At 35.2% G+C, this 20,273-nt stretch overlaps 1 protein-coding gene across 6 annotated transcripts in view; it reads left to right on the top strand.

Annotated features, from left to right (window-relative positions):
* Positions 1-20,273, top strand: part of LOC105153444 (neural-cadherin) — a 215,831-nt gene that overhangs the window by 144,603 nt on the left and 50,955 nt on the right. The gene's annotated exons all lie outside the window — the stretch shown is intronic.

Below are 20,273 nucleotides of genomic sequence, written 5' to 3'. Positions count from 1 at the left end.
GTTCAAAGAACTTTGCAATTGTCAAAAATATATCTAGAATCTTCAATTACTGATTATTGATTTCTTCTAATAGGTCAATACTAATTAAACGAATATAATAATGTCAGTCAGACAAAGCTATTTTTAGGCAATTCTTCGATCGTAGGCCCTTACAATTTTTATAGCAGAAATCAGAACATACAATATTTGTTACGGATTGTAACGCAAAAAAATAAGCAAAGCAATAAAAAGTTAGATAAAGATATCTTTAGGCATTTTTTCGACGACGGATTCTTGAGAGAGAGAGAGAGAGAGAGAGAGAGAGAGAGAGATTTATAGTAGAATTATATATACGAAACACAATGTTTGTAATGGAAAGTTCGTAAAGTAAGCAAAGTAATTTTTTAATGAAAGATCATTATCAATGAGAAAATCGTGCAATATAACTAGTATGAAACTAGTAAGTATATATATTTGAACCTCCGTTATACGTTTGATCCTAGTAATCCACCTTCCCGTTATACCGCGTTTCGTAACACGATCCGTAACAACGACAACACAGGGATGTTTTTGCACGAGCGGATCAACAAAAACAACTCCGTAGGAATTTCGCGGAAGTGCAGAGTGGTATGGACGGAAACTGACGGGACAGGACCCGTCGCTTTGTGAAATTCGTTACCACATGTCATCGATTTCGTTTTTTATTCAAGGAGAGCAGCGGTGTCAAGAGCAGTGACAAATCCTAGCGTCCCTAAAAGCGAGACTGTATTTCGAAAGAAAAAGAGAGCTACAGAGAGAGAGAGAGAGAGAGAGAGAGAGAGAGAGAGAGAGAGAGAGAGAGAGAGAGAGAGAGAGAGAGAGAGAGAGAGAGAGAGAGAGAGAGAGAGAGAGAGAGAGAGAGAGAGAGAGAGAGTTGATGATTCCATGAGTTTGATTATTCGTTCGATTGCGAAACTGCAAAAATTCGTTGCAAGTGCGAAACAATGGCACGATTCAGCGATGTGAATTTTAATGAAAGATACGACGTCGCTCGCTCTCGCGAATTTTGCATGTGCGTCACGCATGCCGACAAATTGCTCGTACACGAGCTGATGAATTAATATGCTCGCGGGTGTGTGAAAAGACCGTGTTTGATTTGAAAATTTAGAAAATTTAGCCAAGCCTTTATTTTCGCCGTTAAATCCGTACACACTTCACGATCGCCAAGTGCGACTTCTTTATTCATCTGCGTTATGATTATTGAGTTTTCGTTAAATATATCCTGGAAATTACACAAGAGGACGAGAATATAGAGGCTACAGTCCATTTCCTCCAATTATGTTGCTGTAATGTTTCCAACTGTAACGACCAATGAAAGTTAACGATGCTCTGAAATGATGGTCCTAGCGCGACAGAACACAACAGAAATGCTTTACGAAATTCGCATTTCCGCAAATTCATTTCGGTATTCGCCCCGCATTTCGTGTTCCCATTAATGCTAAGTCACTAACTTATATTAAATCTTTGTCTTGGATTGCACTAAAGGATTGACGAAATAATAAGTTCCACATCTCAGACAATTAAGAGTTCCCCAAGATGTCTCTTAACAAGAACGGAAGTTACGATCGTTTCTAATTTCACAGCAATTTCGTAGCAATTTCACAACAAGTTCTCAAGTGTTGCCACACGGAGAAATCAGTATGGATGGTCCTGAGCGAGAGAACATAACGCGTTTCATGACGTTTGGCCAAATTAATTCCAAGTAACGGTCATTTCGTGTCTCTCGTTTCCTCGACCCGAATACAGATTGATGTTGAATCTCCGTGTCGGATTGCCAACAGGTGATCAACGGGTTAACGAGCAAAGAAGCGTTTAAACTCTAGACGGAAGGCATTTCGCCAGTCTTCGCCTTTCCACGTAGCCACGAAAGTTGGCAGATTATCCGAACTTTTTTCTCGTTTCGTAGCAAGTCATTACTGGATAACTGTTTATCCGTTTGAAAGAGGAATCACAGAATTACCACACATTTCTAATAGAAATTCATCTTACTCCTCTCTCTCTCTCTCTCTCTCTTCTTTTTTTGTCCATGAACATCCGGCTACAAGATTCACAGCGGCAAAAATACTAGGTTACCATCGCGTTTAATCGCGCCGATGGTTATCTTGACAGAGAGCTTCTTTATAGGAATCCACAGTACGGACGGGAACTAAAATTTAAGCACGTCTTCCATTTAAATTCGACCGATAATCGTGCCCGACGTTAAGCCATCCTAAATTTTCAACGCTTATAGCGTACAACTCGGGCTTACCTTCTCGCGCTTAGCGAGAATGACCGGGACATATCGTTAATTGCCGAGAAACAAGGAAGCGAAGGACATCCTGCACTAAGTGTGAGAATTACCAAGATTAATCGTAGGTAAATTTTATGTAAAAGCTGTCGTCTCTACAGCAGAGGCTTACAAATAAAATGTAGCTAAACATCGTCAAGTTCTATCAACGTATAACACTGAAATGAAAATATAACGATCGGATTTTTTGATCCTGAAAATGGCTGCGCGAATTTTTTTTCTACCTGCCCCAGTTCGGAGTATGTGATATTTTTGTACGACTCGAAACGAAACCCCGCTCGAAGTAGCTTACTCGGTTCCGCACTTTTGTTATTTCCTTTTTTCTTTTTTAATTTGTAAAACTCGTTCGGTCGAGATCGAGGTGAATTCGCTGGTGTAAAGTATGGTCGAGATTACGAGTATTGGTGCAGCACTAGTGCGGCACTACCGATCAATAGTTTGAGTACAATACGCTTTCCTCGGTGAATCCGCGAGTCCTCGCAATTCTGAAAGGTCAGGAAAATTATGTCGGCGACAGCAAAAATTTATCGGCGTCACAAATTAAATTAACGTTGGTCTTTATTCTCCACGTCTCTACGTCGAGACAGAAACAAGACACTCATAATGACTACTGAAGATAAGAAATTTGTGCCACACTAGCGAACTAAGATTTCTCATTTATTATTGACTGTTAGTACTATACAACAAAAACATTCTGATAAAAATTTCATTTTTTATAGCAGTTACTAAAAAAATAAAACTGCTTAGGTATACGTAACGCTTTGCTTGCAGTTACTTCAAAAGTGCAAAATTTGAACCCATTTATCGAACAAAAATGCGATACTAAGGCCTATTTCCACCAACGTAGATAATTTTAATCTCGCTTCAACTTATTCTTCTCGTCTTTTTTTAATCTTTAGAATTAGAAAAAGACAAAGAGTAAGTGAACCGAACAAAGAGAGTTTGAACCGAGATTAAAGTTAATCTATATTGGTGGAAACGGGCATAAATGGATTACATGGTATTTTAAGTAATATAATAATCCATTGTTACTAAACAACAATAATTGTACTGTATCTACGCAAATTGTATATATTTTTAATTTTTTACCAGGAAAATTGTTTCAATTATTAAATGAAATTCTATCAAACTTTTATCTGCGCGGTATTGTTACAACAAACGAAAATATTAGACGATAATTGAATAGATGTTTAGGAAAGCTGCGAACATTCTTATCAGAGCAGTTTTGGAGAAGTATCTAAAAATGTACCTAGATACAGATTTGAATATAATTTTATTGGGCCAAAATAATTATGTAGAACTCAAAATGATTAGAAAATTGTTTGTAACTTGCTCATTATGTTTGAACATCTATAATTATTCTGATAATCCAACAAAATTATTTTCAGAACTATATTTAGCTAAATTTTATTCCACACACACACACACACACACACACACACACACACACACACACACACACACACACACACACACACACACACACACACACACACACGCACGCACACAATAAAATCCGTAAATACAACAATTTCATTTATATTTCATTCATCGTTATAAATTTATGCACGACTTCGCTCTGCATAAAATCGGAGACAATCACTTGACGCCGTTTTCGTAAGGTCCATCTAAAATCCTTTTCACCCACCAATCCTATTCATCCGAGTACATATAGCCATCTTTCCTCCCGAGCTTCTTCCTTCCGCCGAGTGTTAAAACGAGACGGAGAAAAATCGTCAGCAATCATTGTCCACAAAGTGCATCGCGACAGGGCGACGACAAAAATTCAATACTTAGGTTGCTATTTCCGTGACGGTGAATTTCCTTCATGTTGTTGGCGAAAAGGTGATTCTTTTCACCGAGTCGCAATACAAACAGCCGCACGCAGTTTCGTTGATCAGCCAATCGACGCCACTGGTACAGCTTTGAAAGGGCTTTCTCCCTCTCTCTCTCGACATACGCATGCAAGGGTGTATTGTATGCCAGTACACAGCACCCTCGACCTGCGGGCGACCAATTGGAGTATCGTTCAATTGAACGAACGGAAAATCAATCCGACAGGGTGGTAATTACGTCGTACATGAAACCGCGTCGAGGTATCCCGTCGAATCGCGGATTTATATCGAGACAAGCATGTAGGCGCCATAGACGCGTTTTGTACAATCCGAACCAAGCCGCGGATTTATGCCATCGGGTTATAGTTCGCCTGGTCGATGAATGAGCCCCGTCGGCGACAGCGGGCAAATCATAGGGATGCCGCGGATGACACGCATAGCGGTAAATCTCGAGGGTTCGTGGGGCCAAAATGCCGGATGTCAGATACTGGCACAGTATCGCAGCTCGTCAAAATTGTTATTGTTCGCGATGAATCGTTCCTCGTAGAGATGTTAACACGACCGCTGGACGACTGGAAGATTCAATGCCTCTTTTTACATCGGCGCGTTTGTTGAAGTTGCAACTAGTTGTGGGGATACCTCTCGGAAATCTCAAATTTTCATAACTTCTCCTAATTTAAATCGGAGCATATTTTTCTCAATTAAAACTTTCGCGAAGAAACCAATCATGAGTTGTTAGTTATTTCAATAGCTCTAAATTATAATTATACAATACGATTAATTAAGGAAACCATATTTGTATTTGAATCCATATATAAATTCTTCTTAGAATTTTAATTTAATATTTTATTATGGCAGTAATTAATCTCGAATACTAAACAAATAAAAGAAATACGTACATATATATACATATATGTGTATATGTATATATTAAAAAGCAGATGGAGAATTTTCTACATAGTCAAGTAATTTCGATATTATTAAGCATTGCTAATATTATTTTATTTTTAATAATTTTCTATTAAATAAAGAAAATTTTTTTTTTTATTTTGTTTCATTTTTGAAGTAAAGAAATAATATGATTAATTAAAATAAAATATAAAACACTATAATTATTAAACGGAAAATGATACATTGAATGTCCTCAGAGGAAATGGGTGTTGAATAAACGTGATAAGAATATATAACGTAACAGAAGATAATAGAACAATAAATAACAGGACAATAATTGAACTGACGTCATTTATTAGCACTGTTCATTAAAATCGAAAGCGACGTTGCGAAGTCTATTGCAGTGTCCAGCGCTGGTTCAATCATCTCTTCTTCGCGATTGGAAGCGTCGCTCGACGTCATTAAGCGGAGCAAACAAGTTCCTCGAGCTTCTTCATTTTCTCCCCTAGTAAAGGTCGCTTAATAAACTTCGAGATTCTTCCCGTGAACTCTCTCGCATTCATGCTGTTCGATCATGCGTCACCTCGACGCTCATCGAGTCTACCTGTTTCGTCGAATTCACAGCGCAACTGATTACTTTCTTTTCCTTCCTTTAGCGCTATTTCGTCGATTATTCTTATTCATCGTGTTGCATCGTGTTTGCGATGATACGAATACAAAGTGGAACTTAATTCCGCCACTGTGTATACTTGCGCGTGTAAATCCGGATTTCTTTTTCCATTTTCCGTTGACCGATGTCTCGTCGTCTCAATTATCGGACAACTGTCTTTGCCGATCGATGGGGATTGTTCGCTCTCCATTTTTTTCTCCATCGTTTCCGTAACTTTACCTCCTTCTCGTCGTGTCTCGTCGTGTCTTCTGGGTCAGAGGTCTCAGTAAGTCTAAAAATAATCCCTTCATTTCTGAACGATACCAGCACCTTTGTCTGTCGAAGGAATCAACTTCGCTCCTGCAAAGGTCCACTTGATAGATTAAAACTTTGCTTTGTTAAGAGCTGCTGTTTAACTGACAGTTCGTTATTTTAGCGCGACGTTTATTAGAGGATCTACCAGCGCGTATCTTCTTTGCCCGCTCAAATTGACTTGTCAGTTACTTTGTGACAACCGCGGAACTTTTCTTCACAACTTTTCTCCTATTATTAGGGAATACGTTCTATCCCTTTGTGTTGAGACAAAATTGTCGCTCAATTCGAAGTACGGGTAAACCGCAAGCGAAATTACGGAACAGTTAACGCTATGTCAATTTATTATTTACATATAGCTTTCAATATAATATGACACGTACTTTATTTCTAGGATGTATAATCTCTGGAACATTGCAATTAGCTGATGCTTCTCTTTTCTCGTTTTAATTTTACAACATAATATCAACTTTGCATATCAGTGGCTCCCGCAGCCACTTTTCATCCAAATGAAAATTACGCGCGCTATTTGTAGAATGTAAGAAAATTAATTATTTATATAGTTTACATTATTTTTCGCCAAATTCTCGTTTATTATCAAACTTTATGTATGCGTCATTTTTAAAATTCTGTATAATCTCTTAAAACAATCGTCATTTCGTTGTTTATTTAATTTGAATAATTATTTCGTTGATTGTTAATTATTTTACAATAATTCTCATATCAGGAAGTGCAAAGTGCTGATTTACATAAATAATAAATTCTCGCGACTAACGCAGGATTCTTCAAGGACACAATTTGGGGCACAATTTTCGAACTGGAATTACTGCAGACTGGTTTTTAATTTAAAAATGCAAATACACTAGATTCCCTTCTGGAGATGTAAGTTATATACACGCGTGCCATATTAATAATATTTTCTTCCGGGACAGCGTCGTAACTTAATTACACACAAAACAAAGAATGCGAGCTCTCGCCGTGTTAAATAAGAACGTAACACAATTAGAGGTGAATATGAAACATGCCGCAAGCAACTTTTCTAATAAAATATCCGTCTGTCAAATAGAAATCGTGCTGTTCTTTTGGATGGTAGAATCAAATATAATTCAACCATACAAAGAGAAATGTTGTTAGTTACGACTAGATTAAATTGGCAATTGGAAAATTATTTAATTATTGATCTATTTAGTTTATTTAATATTACTAGAAGTTATAAAGTAAAAAAAAATTATTTTCAACAAAAATGTTAAATAAGTTTAACTTTAATAGGAGAATTCGATTTTACGTTCGATTAATGAAAAATATTTGAAAGTCAAAAGATCAATGGGTGAACGGTAATTTTTTATCTGGAAAAATTCATTAAAAAATTCTGCAAAAATTCGAGGTTGAGAGAACAGTTGCAGAACTTTTCGGGAACATTCTTGCATATAGGTATTATATACTAAAAGCATAATTGCGGACCCATGTTGGTGGCGGTACATACATATGTGCCCTCCATTTCCGTGAGATTGACTTGCCGCGTAATCAGTAAATCCGTAATTTATGAACGCGAGGAAAATACTACAAATGGTCAGTTGAGCGCGTATAAACATTAACGGCAGCATTAACGGATACAGAAAGCGGTATGTTACGAGCAGTGGGACAAAGATAGAGACAGCTCCATTCGCACATTTTCCCTTGTCCGTACAGTCCGCTCTTGTCAATAGAACGTATTTGCACTCACCTACATATGGTTACATGACAAATATGAAGTTGTGTGCTTCATCTTTGGGGATTACTATTCATTTTATTTTACGTTCTGATTCTTGCACGAGTTTTAAAGGTACAGAACTTGATGAAAAGTACAGAACACGTTTAAAGTCACGTAATTTATTTTAAAGATAACCATTGAAATAAGTAATGGATTTAAAACTGGGAAAAGGTATTCTAGAAATCTTCAAGATTTTATTTATGTATGCAAGCTTTCCTCTTGGCGTCGCTATTATTCTTTTAAATAAAGGGTAAAGTTCACTATTTTTTGTAGCGTTAAATTCTTAGAAATACGCGTAAAGAAAAACGATAAATCCCAAGGAACTTTTGTATTTGAATATCGAATAAATGCGAGTCCAACATTTTTATTCTTGCAAAGCCGATTTTGCATGTTGCTGCGAAATTAAGCGTGTACCCTTGCAGACAGTTGAGTAGCAGATACTTTCGGTTATTGCGAGTATGAAAATATTATCTCAATCCGTCTCTCCGAACGCCAGCAACGTGTTGCATAATGCATCGTTCGTTGCGGCGAAACAAATGCACCAGCGCATCAGGCGCGGACCGATCAAACAACAAAATGCAGCAGACCGTAAAATGCCTCTTTACCGTGGAAATCTTATATTGTATTTATCCCCATATTCATTCACATGCATCGCGTTACGTGAATATGCCGTTCATTGCAGACCGACGATAATAAATTCTATTTATTGCGACGCGGCTGTGCACGTTGAAAATCGTTTTGGCAACTAAATTAGAACAAAATGTGTCGCATGCATTATTTCGCCGTGTACGGTACCGAAAAAACTGTCCATCATGTGCTTAAGCGGTGTAATTTAGTGATTTATGCTTGGTATTTCGTTGATGGAATTTCGTCACTAACCAAGGATTTACGTTTGATATTAAATTTGCGGATATTACATCTTAAATATTTAAAAAAAAAAAAAATTGACATCTCCATTCCGATGTAATTTCGATGAAAATCCTTGTTGCTGCAATGCAGAAAAATGTACATTATGCCATCCAACTGAAAATGTCACGAGTATATGCTATGAATAGCTGCTAGGAATATAAACTATTTAATATCGCGAGAACGCAATCTCATAATGCATTATGATTCTGTACTATTCGAAATAAGAAATATTCTTGAAAATTCTTATGTAAACATATATGAAAGGATTTAAGGATTCTTAGAGGATCGGAACTTATTTTTTTAATGTTAAGAACTTTTCCGTGAATAAGATTTGTTATAATTCATTATATTTCTTGCCTCAAAATACCAACTGTTTCAAAGCCACTATAGAGACTTTTCCGTGTAAAGATTAAAATTTGTAAAAGCATGTCACAGTTAATTCTTATTAAAATAGACATGGCTTTTAACTCCGTGTACCATTATCCACTCAGTATTTATTTTAAAGTCCATTTGCGACAAGACCAGCTCGTACCACCATCTTCATATTTTAGGGACTAAATTACCAAGTATAAAAGTTTCTCATTTCGCAAAAATCATCTTCTGTGACAGGGATTTTCTTAGTTTATTCTATCTGCAGAAAATAAATTTTTTTTAGCAAGTTAAATTTTTGATAGCACGTACATATGGAGAAATGTATTTATCTGGCTCCATTTGTCATAAAGTGAGATTGTTCTTGCGTGTTCATAGCATCGGGATCGAACTCGCTAAAAATTATATTCGAAATCTCTAAAAAAAATGATTCTTGTTTCCGGGTTATATCGAGCGACAAATCGGCAATTAGTGAACGCCATTTATTTTGCGTGTCAAAAGTGGCGCGAACGAAATCTGTTTCGGTGGGCATTGGAGGAAACGATTATTGCCGGGTAACCGGGTCTCTCCTTTCTCGCGGAAAATATGAATGACCTAAACGCGTGTGATCCCATGACTGCGATAGGCGGCACACGCTCGTAGTCCTTTTATCATTTATGATTTATGACGACCGACCCAGAAAGGGGACATCGCTCAATCCGGCTCTTCCGCGCCCATATATTTGCGTTACCTGCAAGATTGCGCACTTTACGGCACTTTGCGAGCTTCTTGAAGTGTAAAGGAAGAGGTGCCTCTTTTTATTTTCTATCGCTGCCATCGATACCACGAGCCTTTTGAAGAGCCTTCTTTTTCGGTGACTACGAACGTCGGAAAGTATACAATCGATCATACATTCCATAACTCAATCCCGCGAATCGACAAGAAACGATCAAAGAGACTGTAAAAATCGTAAGTCACGGGAAAAGCTGTGTAATCGTGTTTCTTTCACGATATTTACATGTACGCGCACATGCACCGCATTTTTGCTTATGCGCCTCCATCATTCGCATCTACATTTAATGCGCTTACAGAAATCTGCAGGAGGAAATGCCTGGAATTGACGTTACCTTCCCTAGTTATTGCAAAGATTTATATCCGCGATTTTACGGGTGAATGGTATAATTAACAAGTTCATTTTGTCTACGACTCTAAAACACACGTCGGCAATAAAATCCCGTTGAGCATGAGTTATTCTCTTGTAGGAATGCAATTACCCGCTGTGTGTTTTAACGAAGAAACCGAGGACGTTGTGGGAAGGAGTTGCCCCCGCTTTGTACCTTGTGGAAAATTTCATTTACGACTACAGTGCAAAACGGGTGGGATTAAGAACAAGCGGAATTAATGTTAAGTACCGTACGGACGGCCGGATTCGAAAGAAACTTCATTGCGCGAAATTTTGCCATTATACTGGTGGTACCAAAAAAATTCCGGCTAAGTAACCCGACGGTGCGGCACTCCGAGAGGATACAAATCGTACATATTCTTCCTCGATCGTAATCCAGCCGGGGTATTTGTATAGGTGCATAAAATATGCTACCGTAAAACCGCAAATCCTATTTACGTAACGCATTTCCATCGTGTGGATTTACAGAGACACCCCGCGACGCCGTAAGATTAATAGACACGAGATGAAACACAAAGAAAAGCCACGTTCAATATTACAAAAGCGCAACTGACGAGCAAGCGCCTCATTTTTTTTTGTCTCGTTTGTTTGCAAAAATCCAAACATTATTTTTAATTAAACAATAAATCTTGCATCTTTTTAGCATCCCAAATATATTTGTCAGTTTGGTATTTTTATATTCATTATTGCAGTAGTAAAATATTATTATCATTAATCACATTTATGATATATAGTATAATATTAGAATTTTTTATAAATTGCATACATGTATTGTTTATTAAAATCTAACAAATATATCAATCATTTCGCATGTAACTGATCTTCGGATATTTATTCCTGTTAATGATAATGATTATTAGATTTTTTATTTATATCGTGACTTGTGTTTATTTTATGTATTATTATTCGCGATAATTCAGTATTAATTTTCAATACTAATTTTTTTCTCAATTTTCAAGAAAACTAATGCACTATATTGGCTATTTCTGCTAACACAAATTTATTAATGACATAATATTAACCAACGGTATTAAACATTTAAAATAAAATAACTATTAATTTCTCCAAATACACGCGTATCATATAAATATATATGAGATGCGTATATTCAAAATTCACTAAACACAAATGTTGGATCTTTAAACATAACTGTTGGATGTTTAAATATATTGACCCGCTATTATCGGAATGTCATCATACCGATATCTCTATGGCCGGTATTTTTTTACGCCGCGAGATTAATTGAGACCGCAAATCAGATATTACCGAACGATGCGTAATTATACGCGAAAGCCATGCCAGAAAACACCATTTATTGACGGCACGCGGTACCCGTAAACTGCCGAACGACCATTTATCTGTCACATGATGATCGAAATATTTTATAAACCCCGACGTGTTGTCAGGTCGATGAGTTGCGGTTGAATACGTCACGACCGATTTGTACAACCACAAATTGGTAGACCCGCCTTTTTTACCAACAAAATGAAAATGCATATTTGTTCACAGTCTATTCGATACCGCGGGAGTACGAATTTATAACAAGCCTATAATAAGTTTATTATTCTCGGAGATACGCGGACTTTGTCGATATCCGATTTGATGTCGGAGATTATAAAAGAATTTTCGAAAAGCTTTTGTAGTTTAAATAAAGTAACTCGTTATGTAATCCGATTGAATGAATGCTTGCATATCGAAAAGACTTTTTGTTCCCCGGTCCGCATCGAAGCGAGAATTGAACCGCGGATTAATCTATGTACTCCAGTTTCACGTAATTCGCAACGTATATTCGTTAATTTAGTATGATTTCTTACTAAATTATTTATTGTTTGTTAATTTATTTATTACTTAATATTCGTATGGATTTCTGATACATTGATATGTGAAAAATGTACATATTTTCAAAAATTATTCAAAAAATCGTACAATTTCGATTGTTTCCCAAATGTATTCAATTTTACGAGCTAATATAGGTATTGTGTAATTAAATTATTTCAAACTATCGTCCTAGTGAACTTGAATTTCCGCATGTTGCACGGCTTGAGGCTGCATCGCGGTTTATAGCCCTGCATGGCTTATAGCTTCGTACAATTAAATTTTCCTCAATGCGTAACGATCTGTATCTAATCCCACTATCGCACACCGCAATTTTCACGCATATATCGCGTGAAAATTGCGGTGCCCCATTCATAATACCTGCGCGAGAATGTTTGACAAGATGCAATTTTCTTTTGTTTAGCATAATATAAAATCTAGCTCTCATATATTAAAAATAATATGATAATAACATTGTAATAAAAAAATAATAATACTGTTTCCATACAATAAGATATTATTTTGATGTAAAAAGGCAAAAATACGTCATAAGTATAAAATGTGTTAAATGTGTTTTACAATTTCATGAGCGTATTTTTTGGTAATAATATGTATTCATATTACAGCAATAATATATTATAATTAAGCAAAATATGACAAAAATTAATTTCCATCATTTTGGTCATATAAAGAGAGAAAAGGAAGAGATACATAATATGCGTAATGTTAAAAGTCAGATATTATTATTAAAATGTATTGTGCATTTGGAATAATTGTACATCTCAAAAATAATCAAATTTCAAAATTTATATTACAATACAGAAAGAAGAGAGTCATCAAAAAGTACATTGTCAAAAGTATCGGTGCTTATCAGCGTTTGAATAATTTCTACAATATTATTAAATTTCAAATTGATATTGTTCTTTCGACTACGCAACATATGCAGTAATATATTATATTGCGTATCATTGATATTTTGTTTCGTACTTATATGCTCTTGAATACGAAAACGATATTAAAATTAAATGTTAAAACATGGAAAGAGGTCAACGAAATATTATCAATGTTTCTATAAAAAATAAATAAATAAATAAATAAAACTCATATAATGCAGATCGTCAATGATTGAAATTAAAAGTTTTTCTTTACTCATCAATTATGTTAATCAAGTAAAAGATTCTTGGAATAATTCAAATATGATAAATCATTTATTATGTCAAATATGAAATATTCAATTTAAGAATGCTTAAATATTGATATTTGTTTCACATTTAAATTATAATATATTCCATACTTCTCTTATGGAATAACCAAAATATAAAATAGCAATTTAAGAATACTTACTAAATATTTATATAACATTTAATTAAAAACAAGTTGCGTATAAAGTATAAAATATTTAAAATAAAGAACGTGATTTTCATAAATAATATGCGTTCGCGTAAATATTATGTATCTATATTTTTTATCCTTTTTAATTGTGATCAAAATAAAAAAATCTAATCAGATACAACGTATTACACAAAAGAAACTTTTATTCTTCTTTAAATCTCTTCTTAAATTCTTCTGTTAAATTTTCATTAAGCTCTCGAGAAATTCGTTCTAAATTCTTGGGTTGTTTAAATTTCCGTCCTCGTCTGTTTACGAGGAATGATAAAACTGCTTAATTCTGTGCTGGGAAAGAATGTATGTGAAGTTCCTCTCACGCGCGTTTGTGATCCATAAACCCCGGACCAAACTCGAGAGAAAGAACGCTTCTTTTCGGGTTTATCTGCGCTCGCTCACCGCGAGCACAAACGCGTCTGCGAGCGCAGACCTGCGACGGTTACATGGTGCAAACTCATTTACGTAATGAGTGTGTTTTATTATTTAATCCCCTTAAATTCTTCCGGATTATGGCACTCACACCTGGCACTTAAGAACGCTGCGCGAAAATTCCGCGTTGAGCATCTCCACGCTAATTAGCATCCCCCAATGTTACGTTTCGCAGAACGTCTAACATCTTTTTGCCTACGGATACTAACTTCTGTTGTTTGTACGTTGCATCCAGGGAAAAAGATTGCGTTTGTGCCTTTATGAGTTTCCATATGCGTTCGTAATCCCGAGAATCGAGGGGCTGGTACGAAGTGTAATTGGTTTTCCTGACTTAAATATAGCAGATGCAAACGATGCCGACGAGAAAGGTCGAAGAATGAGTGTAATTTTATTAGAACGTGTGCTGGTGAAAATGGGAAAGATCAACCGCGCAAATTTTCTCGTATTTGCAAAAATGAACGTATCATATCTCTCTGCAAGCGATAAAGTGTTAAACTTATACGGAAAGAATAATTCTGCTGAAGTATTCAAAAATTTAGTTGGATATGGATCTGAAAATAATTTTGTCGGACCATTAAAATAATATTATGTAGGAAGCTCAACTGGTTATTAGAATGTAATAAAATTACAGTCTTAATAACTGCAATGAAAATTTTTATATCGTTGCTCATCGTGCTTGAGTTATTTATAACATAATTCTATGATCCAACAAAATTATTTTTAGATCTGTATTTAATTAAGTTTTCTTCTAGCAAAATCATTCTTTTCGTGTAAGTATTAAATAATTAAATATTAAACATTCAATATGAAAATTATTTTCGATATACAATTTTGCCTGTATAAAACACTTTCAATTTACTATATTTTTTTGGAAAAAAAAACCAACAAAAAGAGAGAATTAATTATAAAATATTAATAAAATATTGAAATTATAGAAATAAGCATTATTTTCCAATAAAACTATTTTCTAATTTATTTATCATCAGATAGAACGTTTTTTATGTCGATTTGTAGGTGTATTTCATACTTGGCTATACTTTGGCTAAAACTGTACGGAAAAATCATTATCCATTATAATCTCGTTATAATCTCATTATAATCCATTATAATTTCTGTATATTACAATAATCTGAAGCTTTTACTCTTCAGACAATTTTGTCTCGTTTACATAATTTGGATAAAGAATACTTCCTAAAGAAGGGAAAACTAGTCTTATACTTGGAAGATTTTTATCGCCAATAAAAACTAATGGGAAATTACGCAATAGCTTAATAATCGTATTAATTAATGGCAAATGAAACTCGCTCGAACAAAACAAGCGGAAAAGCGAAAAGTTGAATGGCGAAGGCAGTTTCAGCGTTGCCTGAAAATCCTTCCAACGGCGAAGCAGATGGCGTCAAAACTAGTAGGAACTTTTCCTTATGTGCACCTGTGTCTTCATTAGAGATGAAAATTCATTCCGCGGCTTTCCATCGTGTTTGAAGCAACGATAACGACGTCACGTAATGAATACGCGATGCAGCAGTTACACAATCTCGCGTACCCTCTCCAATATCCTGGAAGATGTATACTTAGAATGTACTACATGGATATTTATTGTATAGAGAGAGAGTAGAGTTCATTGGAACGTTCAATTTCAATGGTATGTAGTTTAATTTGTTTGAAGTCACTTTTTCTTCGCCCGAAAAAACATCAAAAAACTAATATTTTCATCAAACACAAATAATTTTTTGTAGATTATACTTCAAAATGGACAGACAGAAAAAAAAATTGTATTTTTCAGTTATTTTCAAGCGAACCGTTTTCTTTCATTTCCGTGAAACATAAAATAAAAAAAGGGGGAAGTGGGGAGGGGGGGGGGAGGGGGAATCGGATGTTACGATATTAACTTCTCGTTCAAATCACTATCGGCCGCCGCTCAAAAGCCCGGCGTTTATAAAAGAAAAGTGGAAAAAGAACGCTTATTAGAGCCGGTCCAAGTACCCACATCTCAATTATAAGATCCGCGTGTACCCAGGCGCGATCGTCCGGATGGTATTAAAATCGCGCAGAGAAATACGTCGCGCATTTGCGAGGAGTCTCTGGCAAAAGCGAATGACCCAGATTTTAAAAAAATTACTGCCTTTATCCTGGCGCATCCAGTTTCGCGCGCGCACGCGCGCACTTCATATATCGGATTCCTGCGATCTGGCGCGGAATAAAAAAAAAAAACTGTGATACGTGAATATAAACGGTGCATGCCGCAGCATTTAATTACCTGCCGCGGGCGTATGCATAAACCGTGCGTTCTTCGGCGAACGTATACGGATGCATCGCGACGTGCTGATTCGCCGATAGTAGCGGATTGCGGGACGCTCTCGACAGCCTCGAATGTGCTTTCTCTCCCGTTAAATACATCTATATAAAAGAGTTCTCGTTTCGAAATTTTGCCGAAAAAATAACATGACGGTCGCAGCGAAATTTCAAATAGGTAGAGCGACGGAGCAGAGAGGAAGAATTTAGAAAATTCGTAATTATAGGTTTTTCATATTTTCTTGTTTTTAAATTTAAATATTTAGATATGTGTGCACACGTATATTTAAGTATTTCCTATTTCGCCCAAATTGTTACGAGTGAATATTTGTATGCTAGAATGTAGAACTCGACGACGTGCGACGTTTTGTACGAAAGAAATTGCTACAGTAAAGAGTACAGTTTTGAAGTATCTAAAAATTTAGCTAGAATGAAAAAAAATATCTATTATATATTGTTTCTTATGGGTATTTTTTTTATTCATCTTCTGATTTGTATTCTTCAGAGTTTTAATTTACATAATTTACATACATAATTTAGTTAGATATAGATCTGAAAATTTTGTTGGACCATCAAAATAATTATGTAGGAAACTCAAGTTTGATGAGCAATGCTATAAAAATGTTTTATTATTCTAACAATCGCTTGAGTGTCCTATATAATTATTTTGATAACATAAAAAATTTATTTTCTGATCTATTTAAATTTGTAAATATTTCAAAATAACCTATGTAATTATAAATTGCAATCCAATCCTTTGAGCTAAAGATAGATTTCATTATTTTGAACTTCCATACAAATCGATCCATTTTTGTGATTAGTTTCGAAGTAAACAAAGTTTATATTAATGCGCGTGTACTTAATAAATAATAAACTAAATTTAAATAAAATTTAATACATCTTAGATTAAATTGTTCAACTTCATGTTTTTAAATTAAATTAACAACATACCGAATAGACGCAGTGGTGATCTATTAACTGAAATTAGGTGATTTAATACTATAAATTTAAGTTACAGTGCAGAAAGGAGAAAATAAAAGAAATTAAAAATCAAAAGAAATTGTTACAGTACGGATTTTTGCCCGCAGAAAGGGCACGTCTAGTGCTATACTCTGATTGTCCCTCTTTACGAACTGTATAGTTTCCGTATATACACGAGAGAACAACCGAAAGCACGCACTCTCCCGAGTGATATACGAACGGAACATATTTCACTCGCAGTGCGTGCACCCAGTTGTTTCTCTACGCCCCTACGTAGTAATGCATGTGAGGGACAAACATTTCTATATTTCACAGATAGAGAAAAGGCTCGGACGTTACTCCCGTTTCTATAGCTGGCGTCGAACAATACATGCATTTGTCAGATATTCGACAAATGCAACCGTGTCGCATTTACATCGTATGACGAATTTTTGGGGGATGCATTGTCATATACGGAATTGAAGAAAAATTGTTTCTCCCGACATCAATTTAATTTCTGTCGATTGTTAAATCTCACGCGATCCGAAGGAACGCGTGATGCACAGTACATGTACACGTGTGAAAAGAATCGTAGGATGTAACTCAAAAAGAATAAGAGGAAGAAGCTATTTGTTCAGCGCCGCGGGAAATCTAGAAGTTGGTCTTCATATCCATCGGTCTTTTTGATCGAACAGCATTTTGTCTTGTTGTTAGTGTCTTCCATTGGGATCACTGAACACACAAGTGGGATGTGAATTGACGATATTTTGATTCTTACGTGAGGATGTGCGATATTCGTATCCGTGAAAAAGTCGCCTGCTACTGCCTGCTCCATAAAATCCTCGCCTCGGTTCGTAGTATACTCTTCAGCATCAACGACAATGTAAAATGGATTACCGCCTCTTTCCGTTACGCGACGGCGCCGTCGTGCCGTTGAAAATTCGCGTAAACAAAGCGCCGCCGATGGCCGTCGACAATCAATGCCTGGCGAAATAGAAAAAGCAAAACGACAGACGTGTGTTCGCTTTATAAACAACGGTTTAATGCATTTATTTATATTAAAAATACGCGCGCACGTGGATGCAAGTTGAGCAGATAAAAAGTACCTTCGGGTGTTGCTCTTGTATTTTCCGTGGAAATTGTATTTTCCTCCTTGCACGGAATGTCAAACAAATATATTTACATAGCTTTATACAGTTAAAAGCTTCATATAGACCAGGAAACGGGAATGCAAATGTCTCTTTAATTTAAAAAATGTAGATGCAGAGAAAAAAAATAACAAGGACTAGCACACAGAGATAAATTTTTAATTTTAACACATGATACAATCATCATGTTGACAATCATGTTGATCATTGTGAGGATCATAGTACATACAAAATACACAAGTAGAAGTGCCGAAATAGAATAAGTTCATATACTAAAATAGTACTTATTTACATAATTAATCTTCGAACTTTTAATTAATGAGTCAAGATCTTACATATTAGAGTTTCAAATTAATTCTCTTTATTACTTTTGATGTTTTCGTTGCACGCGAAGTCACAATAATAACTATATGTCTAACAGAAAACCGAAAACAGTTATCTAATGGACATCTAATGGAAAATCAAAAGAGAATTTCGTTCCTTTCTGATAAATATCATAGAGTTTCAATTTAGTACTCGATTATGGCCTTTGACATCTACAATCTATTTTCTACATTATTTCTCAAATTCGATAAACTTTCATTTATATTTATTCGAGCTTGTTTTGCTATTATCACGAATCAGAGATATTATTCAGAGATATTATTGTACAAACATAAGAACAGCGTTGCGGTTATGTATCCCATTGGAACTCAAAGATTTAACAAGTACTTAACTGTTGTACTTTACTAACGGATATCCACTAGGGAAGCTATGCCATGCAATATGACGCTGAGAATACATAAGTTAATAAAGAGAGAAATTTCCTCGGTGCAAAATTAGATTCATAATTCTTTCGTACCAATCAAGGTTCGTTCGAAACTTTTTTGATATATGCATTACAATACAACTATAATAAATAGAATATTTCTTTCTCTTATTCTCTTCTATAGAAAAAATAATATAGGTAATTGCTGGGTTAATTTGTTGGAATAATTAGCATACTAAAAAGTTTCATTTATTAACGAAGGAACAAATGGAACTTCAAAAGCAAATTATAATTTTGCTCCACTTTTATCTCTATCTTATTTTCTGTCATACAATTATCATATAATCACATACACACACACACACACACACACACACACACACACACACACACATATGGAGTTCTAATTTATTTTAAAAATTCAAAATATTAAATCTTTTTCCTTTGATGAAAGTGGAATAATTATAGCACGTATTAAAATATATTTAATTTGATATTTATTATTTTTTATTCGAAAATTAAATTGTCAAGTGAACATAGTAAAAAATTTAGAATAATAATAATAATATTAACAATAATAATAGTAATATGCTGAGAAAAGAAATGCATGCGAAAAACTTGTCAAAGTGGAGACAAAGATTCCACAGAGTAAAAGAAACAAGAATACCGTGGATTTTAATCTCATGAAGCAATGCGAGATAGCGATGTTCTTGCATTATTTCCTTCTCTTATCTCTCTCAACATTTTTCTTTTATTTAAACATATTTTTCGTCTTTTGTTCTTCGTCTGTATGTATCAGTTTTGCTTTTGTCATGCATAAGTTTCACGTTTTTGTTCTAATTCACTGAGAATACAGAGCACCAAAGAAAGAAATGGACTCATTTCTTTTTTTATACCATACGATACATGGTTGACACACAAATAGGTCTTTGCGTTACAACGCTTACAGATAACGTTGTGTCAAATGTAACGCGTGTCGCGAAAAGATACCTGCTATCTTCCTGCGCGATTTAGACGTCTAGCAATATGATATGAAAACGACACTTTAAGAGCTTCTGACGCTTTTCCGTTAACGAAGCTCACGAACCATTTCTCGATTCGTCGGTGCAGTAAATCCTCTCGACGCCGTTTATCGCAACGTAATAAAAAAAAAAAAAAATGAAAAAAAAAATGAAAAAAGAAAAAACGAAGGCACAAGAGCATGAGTGGATGTTAAGAATCGCACTCGACTCTTATATCGATGATTTAACGGCCACTCTACGAACGGATAAGAGGCTTCCGCTCGCGTTATGACTTTTGACTCGTTTTTCTTC

This window comes from Acromyrmex echinatior, chromosome 7, assembly GCF_024713525.1.
Source record: "Acromyrmex echinatior isolate Ae372 chromosome 7, ASM2471352v2, whole genome shotgun sequence".
NCBI classification, from domain to species: Eukaryota; Metazoa; Arthropoda; class Insecta; order Hymenoptera; family Formicidae; genus Acromyrmex; species Acromyrmex echinatior.
This window is presented reverse-complemented; position numbering and strand designations above follow the sequence as displayed.